Source organism: Halichoerus grypus, chromosome 7 (assembly GCF_964656455.1).
Source record: "Halichoerus grypus chromosome 7, mHalGry1.hap1.1, whole genome shotgun sequence".
In the NCBI taxonomy this organism is placed as follows: domain Eukaryota; kingdom Metazoa; phylum Chordata; class Mammalia; order Carnivora; family Phocidae; genus Halichoerus; species Halichoerus grypus.
In genome coordinates this window covers 132,602,537-132,616,645 of record NC_135718.1, presented here as the reverse complement: position 1 = coordinate 132,616,645, position 14,109 = coordinate 132,602,537, and the positions used below count along the sequence as shown (strand labels likewise).

Genomic DNA, 14,109 nt, shown 5'->3' with positions numbered 1-14,109 from the left:
TAGTGTATGCTAATCAATTTTCTACCACTAGATGGAACTGGAAAGCTGTTTGCCATTCTCAGAACAAGAAAAAATTGTTGTTGAGGTGGAGAAAATACAAAGATGCCATATTGCTTTCAAACATTATTAATAGTGAACTTAAACATGGAACAATCTTTTGAAAGGAATCTCTGTCATGAAGAAATGAAATAGAGTTCAACTGTTAAATCTGAAAGACTGACGGTATGTACTTGAAGGTGGGCAAAATTCACTATCCTTAAAGTTAGTCTTTCAAAAACTCCAATGTAATTTTCAAAGTGTTCACTTAATTCAAGATCCTGCCTAATTATCACACACCAAAAAATTCTGTAAAGATTTTTCATCTACTTTTTTTTAAAGATTTATTTATTTTATTTGAGAGAGAGAGTGAGAGTGACAGAGAGAGACCGGGGGTGGGGGGAGTGAAGGGGCAGCAGGACAGAGTCCACGCTGACTCAGCACTGAGCGTGAGCCTGATGCAGGGGCTTGATCCCACAGCCCCGCAACCCTGAGATCATGACCTGAGCTGAAACCAAGAGTGGGACGCTTAACCAACTTCACCTCCCAGATGACCCAAGATTGTTCATCTACTTTTTAAATTGTCAGGTGAAAAAGTAAATTCCTCTGTCATAATGAACGTCATTCTGTCTTTAAGTCCACTACTAAGTAAATCATAGCCTACTGATTTTAAACTGTTCTACTTCAGCATTAATCAATAAAAATCCATAACTAAAATGTACTTGCCTCTTTCTCTCTCAGAACACAGCCTGCTTGCTTACCGAAGACCATACATTTAGCTTTAGTTCAAGTGCTTTGTGCCCTTGTACATTTATATAGCACCACTCTACCTATCCCTTTAGTTTAGAACACCACTGTGAATTTCCCAGGAAAATTATATACCATAAGTATTAATATTTTGGAAGATAGGAGTTATAGAAGCTCCTATTATTGTTATTTACATTTTATCATTTGAGTATTTTTTTGCCCTTCTAAAATTATTTGTAACTAGGAGATTTGTTTACTGTCTCCCCATGTTGTCATTTAATTTATTCTCAAGGTATGCAAGCTAATCCTACCATAGACAAAAGGTATTTTACTAATAAAATAAATCTACTAGGTGAAATTTATAATATGTTCCAAATCAGGCCATGTTTACATTGTGTCCTGCCCTGTATTGAGTATCGGTCTTTTGTGATCAGAATGCATTCATGTTTTGCATGTCCCAAACTCCTAACACAGTGCCTTATACTGTGTGGATGCATGTGATTATTATTTATGAAATTAATTAACAGCCCAAACATAACATTATTTTAACTCTACTCAGTGCTATTTTTAGTATATTATTTCATCCAAACCTTAAATTTTGACACCCACAAAAAAGCTTCCAAATCTTCAGCTTAATGCAGTTTTGAGTATTTCTTAGTGACAATATTACCAAGATTTATTACTATGTATCATTGTAGGCATTATCTATGGACTGCCTTCTCTGAAGTATGAAAGGAAAGAATTATCTCACAACAGACTGCCCATAGGGGCTGTTCATATAATCATACTGCCATTTTTAATTCATCTTTGGAATTCCTCTTTCAGAGTTGTTCTGTAACTCCAATGTCCTCAGAGCAAGGTTTGTAAAGTAAATATGTGCATCAGGCCAGACGTGAGACAATGGGGAGTGTTCAGGCTTGTGGTGAGCTGGCTGTTACATGTCTGAAAAAGGCAAATTCAAAGAAAACAATTCAAAAGAAAACATATTTACATCAGGCTGGTAGCCAAGTAAAACTTATCTGCTAGCATAATTTGGTCCATGGGTTGTTAGGTTTGCAACCTCAGATCTACTAGTTACTTTGAAAGTGAGTTAAATGAAGAAACAGGCAGACATTCTGTTGCGGAGGTAATACGGTTCCAAGATTTTTATCTGGTTCGTTGCGTGGTGTGGCAGTGGAGATTGTTCATGCAGGTTCAGTCTCGATTGAGGCTAACTTTCTTGCTCTGTGTTATCCATATTCCTTCATACTTCTCTTTACGATTAAACTTGTTAAATGGATACTCTTGTCTAAAGTTAAGAATCCTAGTCAATACTGAGGTTTTTTCCCCCCCTTTGAACAAGTTTTAAGAAATTTTTCTTCACCATTATTGTTGTGTAAGTTGGCAAGGCTATGCATCTAGGTATAATTCTTTTTCATTCATTATCATTTACAAGCAAGAGACCCTGTCAATTTAAAGATTTGAATCTCCCTTATTCTGTTTTAATTCCTTATATTCTATTTTCTCTATGTTCTCTGGAAGTCCCACTAAATCAGACATTATTTCTCTTGGATTGATCTCCTGTATTGCAAATCTTTTTCTTACACATTCTATCTCTGTACTTTTATCTGAAATCCTCAGGATTTCTATGATATTATCTTTCAAAACTTTTTTTGAAAAATCTTTATTGAGGTATAATTGACATATAACATTATACTAGATTTAGGTATATAACATAATGATTTTATATGTGTATATATTGCACAATGATCACCACAAAAAGTCTAGTATCCATCCTCATACATAGTTATGTTTATTTACCTTGGGATGAGGACTTCTAATATCTACTTTCTCAGTAATTTTTAAATATGCAATACAGTATTATTAACTATAGTCACCATGCTGTATATTACATACCCATGACATTTATCTTATAACTGTAAGTTTGTATCTTTGACCCCTTTCACCCATTTGCCCACCCCATGTCCTCCACCATGACAACTACCAATCTGTTCTCTGTATCTATGAGCTTGGCATTCTGTTTTGTTTTGTTTTGTTTTGTTGAAATTCCATATATAAGTGAGATCATATGATATTTGCCTTCTTCTGTCTGATTTATTCCACTTAGGGTAATGCCCTCAAGGTCCACCCTTGCTGCAAATGGCAAGATTTCATTCTTTCTTATGGCTGAATAGTATTCCATTGTTTGTGTGTGTGTGTGTGTGTGTGTACATACTACAACTTATTTATCCATTCATCTATTGATGGACACTTATGTTGTTTCCATATCCTGGCTATTGTAAATAATGCTGCAGTGAACATGGGGATAAGGATATCATTTCAAGTTAGTGTTTTCGTTTCCTTCAAATAAGTACCCAGAAGTGGCTGGATCATACAGTAGTTCTATTTTTAATTTTTTTAGGGACTTGTATACGGTTTTTCATAGTGGCTGCACAAATTTATATTACCACCTTCAGTATACAAGGATTCCCTTTTCTCCACATCCTCTCCAACACTTGTGATTTCTTGTCTTTTTGATAATAGCCATTGTAACGGGTGTGAGGTGGAATCTCATTGTGGTTAATTTTTATTTCCTTGATGATTAGTGATGGTGAGCACCCTTTCATACCTGTTGACCATCTATATGTCTTTGAAAAATACCTATTCAGATCCTCTGCTAATATTTTAATCAGGGTTCTTTTTTCTTTTCTTTCTTTCTTTTTTTTTTTTTCTATTGAGTTGTAGGAGTTTATTGAATTTTATTAAATTTTAATTTCAGCATTCTGTCAATTTCAAAAGATCTTTTTTACTTTCTATTTCTCCACCATAACTCCTGTTCTTCCTAAATCTAGAATAATAATTATAATAATTTTAAGCTATTCTAGATTTGTGTATTTACTTATTACGGCTTTTTTCTTATTATTAAAGAGAAGATAAGATCCTTCAGAAATATAACCAACAGAAATCTAAGTTAAAGATTCTGAAAATTTAAAATTCTACAAATAAAAAAATATCCTCAGTACTTTATTCCTTTGAATAGCCATCATCACCCTTTTATAATTCTTTAATATTCTTCTAAACTATTATTTATACTTCTCTAACAAAAATACATTTAAAATATTTACTCATTTACTAAGGCTCTCCTTGCTTCAAAAAATATATTTGATTCTATTTTCAAACGTGATTTTTTTTTTTTAACTAGTGAGTATAAAACCAACCTTCCCTATAGATCCAAAACAATTCCAGTGAGAATAGAGATAATTGTTTCCATCTGGCTGGATTTATTTCCCTCATTTCATGCTGCATGCTGATAGTCAGCAAATGGCAAGAGCCATATTTCAAAATTCTGAGTATGAGATATAGGGATATTAAATGGATTCCTTTGTCTGTAAATGTTTTGTTAAGTGGCAGGTTACACCTTATGGTGAGTAAGAAGGGATCACGCTATTTTGTCTGGAGCCACCAAATGCCCAGTTATAGAATACTGAACCCCAACTCCAAACTATCTACTAGCATACAATTCAGACATTTTCTTCTGGAAACATTTTAGGAAAAATCAGATTTTTCCCAGTGGTAAATGTCTGACTAACATTAACTTCAGGGGAATGGTACTGTGGTAGATGGAACAGGGGTAACTTGTTTAGTATTCAGAAATTCAATTAAAATTTGACTTCTTTTTCTAGAAATCTTACAGCCCAAAGCTTCACTGGGGGATGCCATTTTGTCCTGCTGCATCACCCTCTAGACATCCTGGGAGGGGGTTTTAACAGGAACCATTCCTTTTTCCATCTCCCAGAAATTGATTGAAATCTCTTACGCCTTTCACTTCTTTTTTATTAATGAAAGCTTATCATTTTTTCTCTGTCATCATTTCAATGGAGTCTCATGAAGGAGAGCAGATAAAGGCATATGGTTCATAAACTAGTTTGAAGCAAGGGCTTCAGTGAATCATCTTTAGTGCACTCTTTACTTCATTTATTTAACTAATATTTGTTGAGCATCCATGCTGTGAAGGTATGAGTACAACAAGTTTTCTACCTTGAATGAAATTACAGCTTACTAAGCAAGAAAAAATAAATACATTAAAAGAAAAAGCAAAAAAACAAAAACAGAGGTGCCTGGGTGGCTCTGGGTGGATGTTTGTTAAACGTCCAATTCTTGGTTTCAGCTTAGGTCATGATCTTGAGGTCGTGGGACTGAACCCCCATGTCAGGGCTGAGCATGGAGTCTGCTTGAGATTCTCTCTCCTCTCCCTCCCCACTCTGCCTCTCCCCCCCACTCACGCACACACTCTCTCTAAAATAAATAAATAAAATCTTTAAAAAATACATACTTTGGCAGAATATATTAAAATTCTATACAAGTTCATAGAAATCACATTAAATTGGGGAGTTTAAAAATATTCATGAGGAGATAAAATTTTTGATTTAGCAAAATCCTCTAGAAAGCCAGAAGAAATGAATTCAAGGCAATGGGAACAACATTTTAAAAAAAGATGTGGAAACCACAAAGTATATTTAGGATCATGTTATTTGGAGGACACGATATATATATAAGAGAATCATGGGAGATGAAGATATAAAAATAAATTAGGACTAGAGTGTAGAGGGCCTTAAATTAAATGGACATATTTGAATCTAATTTGATAATGAATGATGAGCTATTTAAGGCTTTTCAAACAGAGGATTGACAGATGAGAGCAATATCCAGATATCTCAAACTATGTTTAATAAAATACTGTTCCAGTTGATCTTTTAATAGGTGGGCTTAGGAAAACATTTCTCAGGTAATCAAACAGATTTTAGAGACACCAAATAAAATGCACTTCCATGGAGATTTTCAGTACATATAACTTAAATAAAAGAAAAATAAAAGTAACCTTCAGAGGTGCATCATTTCCCTCTCTTGTGATTACCTCCATTCAGACCTCCAGTCTTGTAGTCCTTTTTCAAAAAGGTTTTGTCATGGGAGAAATGGAAAAAGCACCATTGGGGTATACAGACAACACCATCTCTCTCAATTTCCATGGTCAAAGAAGCAGGCTTCCATAGAACCAGCAGAACTGTTTGATAGTGGAAACAATTATAACTTATAGATGTGTTTCAATAAAACCTATGGTGTCCCCCAATTCTACAGCTGTTATGGATGAATTTTATCCCCTCCCAAAACCATATGTTGAAGTCCTAACCCCTAGCACTTCAGAATGTGACTGTATTTGGGGACAGAGACTTTAAAAAAGTGATTAAGTTGGGGGCGTCTGGGTGGCTCAGTTGGGGGAACATCTGACTCTTGGTTTTGGCTCAGGTCATGATCTCAGGGTTGTGAGATCAAGCCCCACATCTGGTTTCATGCTCAGCACGAGTCTGCTTGAGATTCTCTCTCTCCCTCTCCCTCCGCCCCTCCCTTCTCTCTCTCTCTCAAATAAATAAATAAATCTTAAAAAAAAAAAAGTGAAGTTGAAACAAGGCTGTTAGTGTGAGCCCTAGTCCAATCTGTTGCTTCATAAGAGACAGGAGAGACATAGGAAAGATCATGTGAGGACAGAAACAGAAGATGGCCATCTGCAAGCTAGGATAGAGGCCTCAGGAGAAACCAAACCTGCCAATACCTTGACACTGGGCTTCCAACCTCCAGGACTGTGAGAAATTAAATTTTTATTATTTAAGCCACCCAGTTTCTTTGTTATGGCAGCCCTAGCAAACTAATATAATGACCAGGAAAATCTAAGCCCTTTACAGCACGGTAGTGTGAGGTGGGAGATTTTAGAAGAAAAAGTAAGAATTATTATGTAGTTTATAGATGCAGTGAAATTCATACTCTGTAGTGGAAAAGAAGAGAAGGATATGGGAAGGAAATATGTAAAAGCCCTTTTTATGACCTTTCTTTTTTTCTGGAAGTCCGAGCAGCTGTAAGTTACCAGGTTGCTAATGGTGTGAGGCATTAGGGATGGGAAAGAGATTTGAAGTATGGTGGAGGGAAAAAAAAAAAAAAAAAAAGCCTGTTAATATTCTCAACTCTGACTGAAAGCACTGAAAAGCATATACATCTATCTATTGATGGAAATAGAGGCTCAGATTTAGGAAAGTTTTATCAAATAAAGTTCAAAATTTATACTACAAGTGACAATTACTCGAAATGGAGCAATCAAACATTAGAACTGAAAAAAACAATTATGTTTTACTCTAAAGGAAAACCAGGTGCCTCTCATTCTCGTGGACACTTTTATTTTAACTTTTAGCTTCATATGGGAAGAGAGTGACTGGATTAGATCTGCCAGATGACAAAATGTAATCTTCTGTCACAGTTTTGGAATGGGAAACTTCCAAGAGAACTAAAGGTAATTCACTTGAGCTTGCCCTGCCACCCCACACACATTTTTTTTTTTCCATTTTCCTTTCTTTCAGTCAAGGGGGTAATTATAATCTGTTACTTTTTTTTTTTTTTTAGAGAGAGAGCGCACAAGTGCAGAGGGGAGAGGCAGATGGACAGAGTCTGAAGCGGGCTCTGCCTTGAGCACAAAGTCACACACTGAGCTCCATCTCATAAACCTGACATCACGACCTGAGCTAAAACCAACAGCCCAGCACTTAACCCACTGCATCACCCAGGCGCCCCTAATCTGTTACTTTTAAGAAACTTTCTCTTCCTTTCTCATGGCAACTGATTCCCTGGGCCCTCTGTGACCAGCTCAGTATTATAAAGGAGAAAAACTCTCCAACCCTTCTCATCTCTACCTCTGTCTATGCTTCCCTCCCTTGTTTTGGTCCTTTTTCTGGAGATGGTAAAAGACATTCGATTTTCCTTTTCCCTCATCATAGTGTTTAAAATAGGGACTCCCCGGATCTTGGAATATAATAGACAAGGGAAGTCTCATGGTTAATTTTCATCTGAGATCAGAGAAACAATGAAGCCTTCCACATGGTCTAGCACAGATCCCTATAGTTCTGCTTAGGTTCAAAGATACAACAAAATGGGCGCCTGGCTGGCTCAGGAGGTAGAGCATGCCACTCTTGATCTTAGGGTCGTGAGTTCCAGCCCCACACCTTGGGGTGAAGAACTCACTTTAAAAAAAAAAAGATATAACAAAATATTGTCCTATCTTGCTCTTTGTTTTTTCCAGATATACTTTTTTCCTGATGATTTTGTTTGGAGAATTCCTCCAGTCAAAATACTATTTAAAATATTTAAATCACTCTCAAATAAAGCTAACTAAAATGTTTAAAAATAAATATTTAATTCCTCAGGCTTTCCTTGTCTTTCACCACCTTGGCATCTGGAAGAGTACTGGTCAGTTATTTTGTAGGATGTTCTCAATACTGGTGTGTCTAGGTGTTTCCTCATAATCAGAAAATACTGTCAAGAATACCAAAGAAATTATGTCACATACTTTTTTTTTTTTTTTGTCATGTACTTCTTAGCACATCATAGGGATTACATGATGTTGACATCTCTTTTTATTGGTGATGTTTTCCTTTGTCTCTTCATTAAGACCGTGTCTGTCAGGTTACTTCACTATAAAATTATACTTTTTCCTTTCATAGTTATTAAATATTATAGACAGACATGTTGAGACCACACAATGATCCTGGCTCTCCTTAAACATTCACCTGCTAATACTAGCACCCCTTGGAGGATCATGTCTACGACAATTGCTTGCCTAATGATGACTTCCTATTTCTCTCTTTCCTTCCACATTATTAGTTGGAATTCTTTGGTAAGAAAGAGCTAGGCTTCCCCATTTACTTATTTATTCATTGCTTACTTACATCAGTGTATTTACTTGATTTTATGTTAAAATTGAATGATATCATTATTTATTTTGTTTCTCAAATTGTCCCATCTTAGCTTGTTAGGAACTCCTTCAGGTTATTTATTGTGTCATTTTGACAAAACCCCACTCTTCAGAGCAACTCCTTACTTTTCCAGACTCTTCTTACACATTCCCTGCCTGTATCCTGGATTCACCCAATATCCCAAGGAGCCCTGGATGTTTTTATTAGAGAATTGTGTTTAGTAACCAAGATGTGAGCATTAAATGTGCTAAGTGCTACTGAGCTGTCATTGCTCTCTCAGTAAACAGAGCTAGGAATTATATTTGTATATACTTACAGGCCCATACAGACACAGATCTAAATTTGTGTCTATCTTTGATATATATGCATTAAAAGTCATGAGTTTATACTGATTTCCAATCTTACCCACAGGAACTGCCACCGATTGGAGAAGGCTTAGGAGAAATAACAACTAAATGCAATGCAGGATCTTGGAGAAGATCCTTGAACAAAAAAGGGATATTAATGATAAAACTGGTGAAATTCATTTAGGCCAATAATTTAGTCAATTGTGTTGTACCAATGTTAATTTGTCATTTTGATAACTGTGCTATGATACTGTAAGATATAAACATTAAGGGAAGTTTATATGGGAAGGGTATGTAGGAGCTCCCTGTATTATTTTTGTAAATTTTCTGTGAGTCTAAATTTGGTTCAAATAAAAAGACTAAAAAATAAGCCATTAAAAATGTAATGTGTTATCCATCATTTCCCAATCTTACTTGAGTACATAATTTTACTTTTCAGGAAAATTATTAACTTCCATCCAAAAGCATTATTAATTGTGCCTTGGAACACAAATTTGGCAATGATATGAAATAATAGAACCACTATTTATATACCACACAAAAAAATTAATTACAGTGCATTTGACTTAATGTGTTTCTACTATGGTTGAAGATTTCCCAAAACTATTAAGCAACCTCTGGTGAAACAGTTATTTGAGAAAACCTAAATTTCACTTAAATTTAAATGTACACAATTATAATGCTCATGATAGAAATTTGAACAAGACTATCTCTCTACAATTTTACAAACACTTTGCATGTGGTTAGAGGTATGATAAAATTTTGCAAGCTAAGGAAATAACCACAAATGAAGGTGTTCTTCTATTTTAAAAGAGACCAATTACATTGAAAACAACAGACAAAACTTAATAGTGTTAAATTTTCATTTTACAAAAAGCATTGCAGCAATACCCAAATCTGCAGTTTCCAGATCCCATTGATGAAAATAACACACTCACCCTGGTAACTTAATGGAGGGCTTCTTATGAAATAACCACCCCTGAGGAACATATTTACAAAACTGCAACTTTTTGAAATTGATTTTACTAAAATATAAAAGCAACTTTGCTTTCCCCTTACTTCTAATATGTATTTATGGAATGTAGCATTGGAATTCTTACATCTTTTCCCTCATCCAAAATACTTAAGATACATATTTATATCATATATGAATTGATTTCTATTTGAAGCCTCCTTTTTTGTGGCCATGTAAATCAAAAGAAAATTATTGCAATATATTGTAATAATATATTGTGAAATCTGAAACTGCCAGCAACTGTTACCTGCTTACATTTATATAACTTAACCATTTTCTCTGATCTGTCTTTATCTTTATGTCTTCCACATTTTAAAAATAATTTTACTGCATTTAATAATTTTCTTATTTAAATTATTTTTTATTTCAAACAAACTTTGAAAAGGTCACTGAAAACTTGTATCTTTTTTTTTTTTAAGATTTCATTTATTTATTTGTCAGAGAGAGAGAGCGAGCACACAAGCAGGGGCAGTGGCACACAGAGGGAGAAGCAGGCTCCCTGCTGATTAAGGAACCTGATGTGAGACTCGATCCCAGGACCCTGAGATCATGACCTGAGCCGAAGGCAGACGTTAACCAACTGAAGCATCTCAAAACTTGTATCTTTTAAGAAGACAAAATAATTTTATACCTCCTATAACTCTACTTGGCTTTCTCCTATGAAATCTTCCATGACTAAATAATATACTGCTGGAGAGTAAAATGCCTGACATTGTACATACTTGAGTCATCCTTTTCAAAATATATTTAATCCTAATCTCTGTAATACTTAAGACAGTGATTCGAAAGATTGGCCATGGCGAGATATATACCTTCACTGTTTATTGCTTGGAAGCATTCTGATATATATTTGTTCATTCATGTCATTCTTTGTTCCAAAAAATATCCAAATGAAGTTACAAACATATTCTAATTTAAATATAAATCACATGTGTGCATGGCCTGAGTCTTCTCCATCACAAATACATATATGGTGGGTGACCTGCATTTGTCTTTAAAGCATCTCTCCTCCACCCTCAAAGTGTCTCTGACAGCAAATTTAAAAAAAATGATTTTGATGCATATAGAATCTGACTCACTTGATACACATAAATAGAGCCAATGAGAGAACTAAAGAGTACCTACCTACTATGGTCTGGTATGGCCGTACATAATCCTCAAAACCAACCTGTGAAGTGACTTCATCCACTTTCATGGTTTAAAGTGTTCCATATGCAGATGACAGCCAAATTTCTATCATCAGTGTAGCTAAGCTCCAGACTGTATATTAGACATAATTTTGGGAGTCTAACAAGTACCTTAAATTATGTTCAAAATAAAAATTCTGATCTTCCCCGGTCTTCTTCATTGTGGTAAATCACCATTATATTCTTCTGGTGGCTTTGTCCAAAAATTTGCAGGCATGCTAGACTCTTCTCCTTCTGTTCCATCCCACATCTAATCAACAATTCCTGACAACAAAACCTTCAAAATACATCTAGAATCTGAGCACTTCTAATCACTTCCATTCTTGTGCCTCTGCCCAAGACAAGGCTTAACTTCTCTGGTTTAGATTAGTCCCATAATCTCTTAATTGCTTTTGCTCAACCAAGAAGCCAATGTGTTTGTTACTCTTATTCAAACGTTATCCCTCTTCAGCTCAGAATCTTTCAATGATTTTTCATTTGAGAGTGATGGGCACCGCCCTTCTAATGGCCTAGAAGACCATTGTTTCCCTGTCAGATCTCAGCTTTTACTCCCTTTCTCGTCCTTCCATTCTAGCTACACTGGCCTATCTGCCATTTCTCAGATTATCAGATGTGTGTCCATCTGAGATATATTTTACTTATTTATTTTTGATCTGTCTCCCCAATTGTAATAAAAGCTTCAGGACAGCTGGAATTTTTCTATTGGTTTCCTTGTTGAAACCACAACACCTGGAATGGTTTTGTTACAGGGTAAGCATTAAATAAATAATTGTCAAATAAATGAATAAAGTAATGGATGAGAAAATTATTATCTCAAATTTTCCATATAAAATGATTGAGAATGAAATGGAATATGTAATTGGCTCAGTGTTAGTTAACTTTACCAGTTAGTGAGTCAACCATTTCAAGCTGCCAGAATGGGTGATCTTTTATCTCTGTCACATTTCCTCCCTAAATTTATGAGCCCCATTTACAGCATGAACACTACCAAACAGAGGGAATTTTAGTTGTGATTAGGTTATGCAGTTCCCAGAAAGTCCAATTTTAGTTGCTACTTTAATGAGAGAATTTTCTGAATCACGTATTTTATAATAATATGTTTGGTTTTGGCTCACTGATAATACATTAAAATTCAGGTAAAGGGCCAACTATCAAAAAGTATTAATAATTAACAACTATACTACAGATATACTAATATTTTTTAATAGTGCCAAGTTGGCAATCATCAGATTTGAGCTCTCTCTCTAATAAGAAACAATGACCTTTGTATTTCACATATAAAACTTAGGCTTTCACAATTATTTGCATGAATCAATATACCCCCAGATAAGATCCTTTGATTTATCTTTTATTCTTATGATACATAATCTAATTATCATAAAAGAGTAAACATATAATTTTAAATAAATATGTGTGTATATATGTATATATACATAGGTGTGTATACAGATTTTTTTAATTTAGATTACTTACATTGCTAACAGACATAGCTAGAATCAAGCTCATATTCTAATATGCAAAATATAATTGTATCTTAAGACATTAAAAGGCAATGGTTGGACTTCATGGAAAGTTTTAAATAGTCCCAGCTGGCAATACTTTGCCCCTTTGCCATTCCCCTTCTTCCTACTTAGAAGGAGAATAGCCTAAAGCAAAGCAGGTGTTTTGTGATTACAAAGAGAGCATCTTGAGGATTATGTTCTACAGCTAAAAATGTTAGAATTAAAAAAAAAAAATGGAATGAACTAGGTGTACTGTTGAGTCAGACATGTTGCTCTAGATGCTGTGCCCCAGATTTTGGATTTATAAAATGGAGTGATGAAACGATTCAGGAGTTAGATAGTGGTGATATTTCCACAAGTCTGTGAATATGCCAAGGAACATTAAATCATATGCTATAGATGGGTGATTTGTATGGTATATGAATTATGGCTCAATAAAGTTATTCTGGTGCACTGCAGCATTTATTGTGACACTTAGTTGTGAAGTAATTTTGCTGGTCAATCTTATCCATGGAAAATCCTTAATTATGTGGTAACAATGTCTTCAAAAACATTACTTTCTCTTTTAGTAAGGCAAAATTCATTAAAGTATGTTGGGAAAAGTCATATTTTAAGGATTGTTGAAATGTTTTTTGAACTTATATCAAGTGCAAGTTGCTCACTAGGGCAATATTGTATGCCAATAAGTAATATTTACTAGGACTTGAACAGTGCAATTTAACCAGTATAATTAGTGATGTATGTTAGTGTTGATGAGCCTCATTTTTATCATTTCTACAACAATAAAACGAGACTAGATATTTAGTTCTAAAGTTGTATGCCTATGACAAAGAGGGCATGGCAAAATAATGAACCCTTGTGAAGAGTTCTATGAATGTTCCATTAATTGGTGTTAACGTCATTTTGAGTATTTTATTTAATTTCATCAAAATGCTGCATATTTTCTCCATAGAAAAACAATTTATTCATAATCCTGTTACATCTTTTCCATTGCACAAATTAAAGTTTTGTAAATGCATAGAATAGAAATATTTTCATTGAGAACCTTAAGAAAATTACTCCTCAGAAAATCTTACTATCTCAATAGAGCAGAGACATAATTAAAAGTAAGGGAGTAAAATCTACCTGAAAATACTGTAGGGTATTTTCTACTTTCCAATTAGCAACCTACTCCATCTAGTACTAAATCCCAAAAAATTAAAAAAAAACAAATCCCCAAAAAGAATTTTCCTTCTTCTTGATTTGATTTGACACTTCACTTAAATAACTATCAATTAACTTACTAAATTTAAATAATCATATCCACAACCACCACAGTAAAATTTACTTAGAAAATCAACATTTTGTCTAAAATACCAAATAAGGACTAGGAAAAGGTATGAAATGTAATGTAAGATTTGTCTCTTCAAATAAGGTGGGGATTGTGTTCACTGATTATATTTTCCTTGATCATCCAAGTCAAATACAAACTCTCTCATAGAACAAAATGGTCTGATGATATAA

General features: G+C 34.4%; 1 protein-coding gene across 5 annotated transcripts in view; it reads right to left on the bottom strand.

Annotated features, from left to right (window-relative positions):
* The window catches only part of KCNT2 (potassium sodium-activated channel subfamily T member 2), a 375,975-nt gene that overhangs the window by 114,295 nt on the left and 247,571 nt on the right, over nt 1-14,109 (bottom strand). The window lies entirely within an intron of this gene.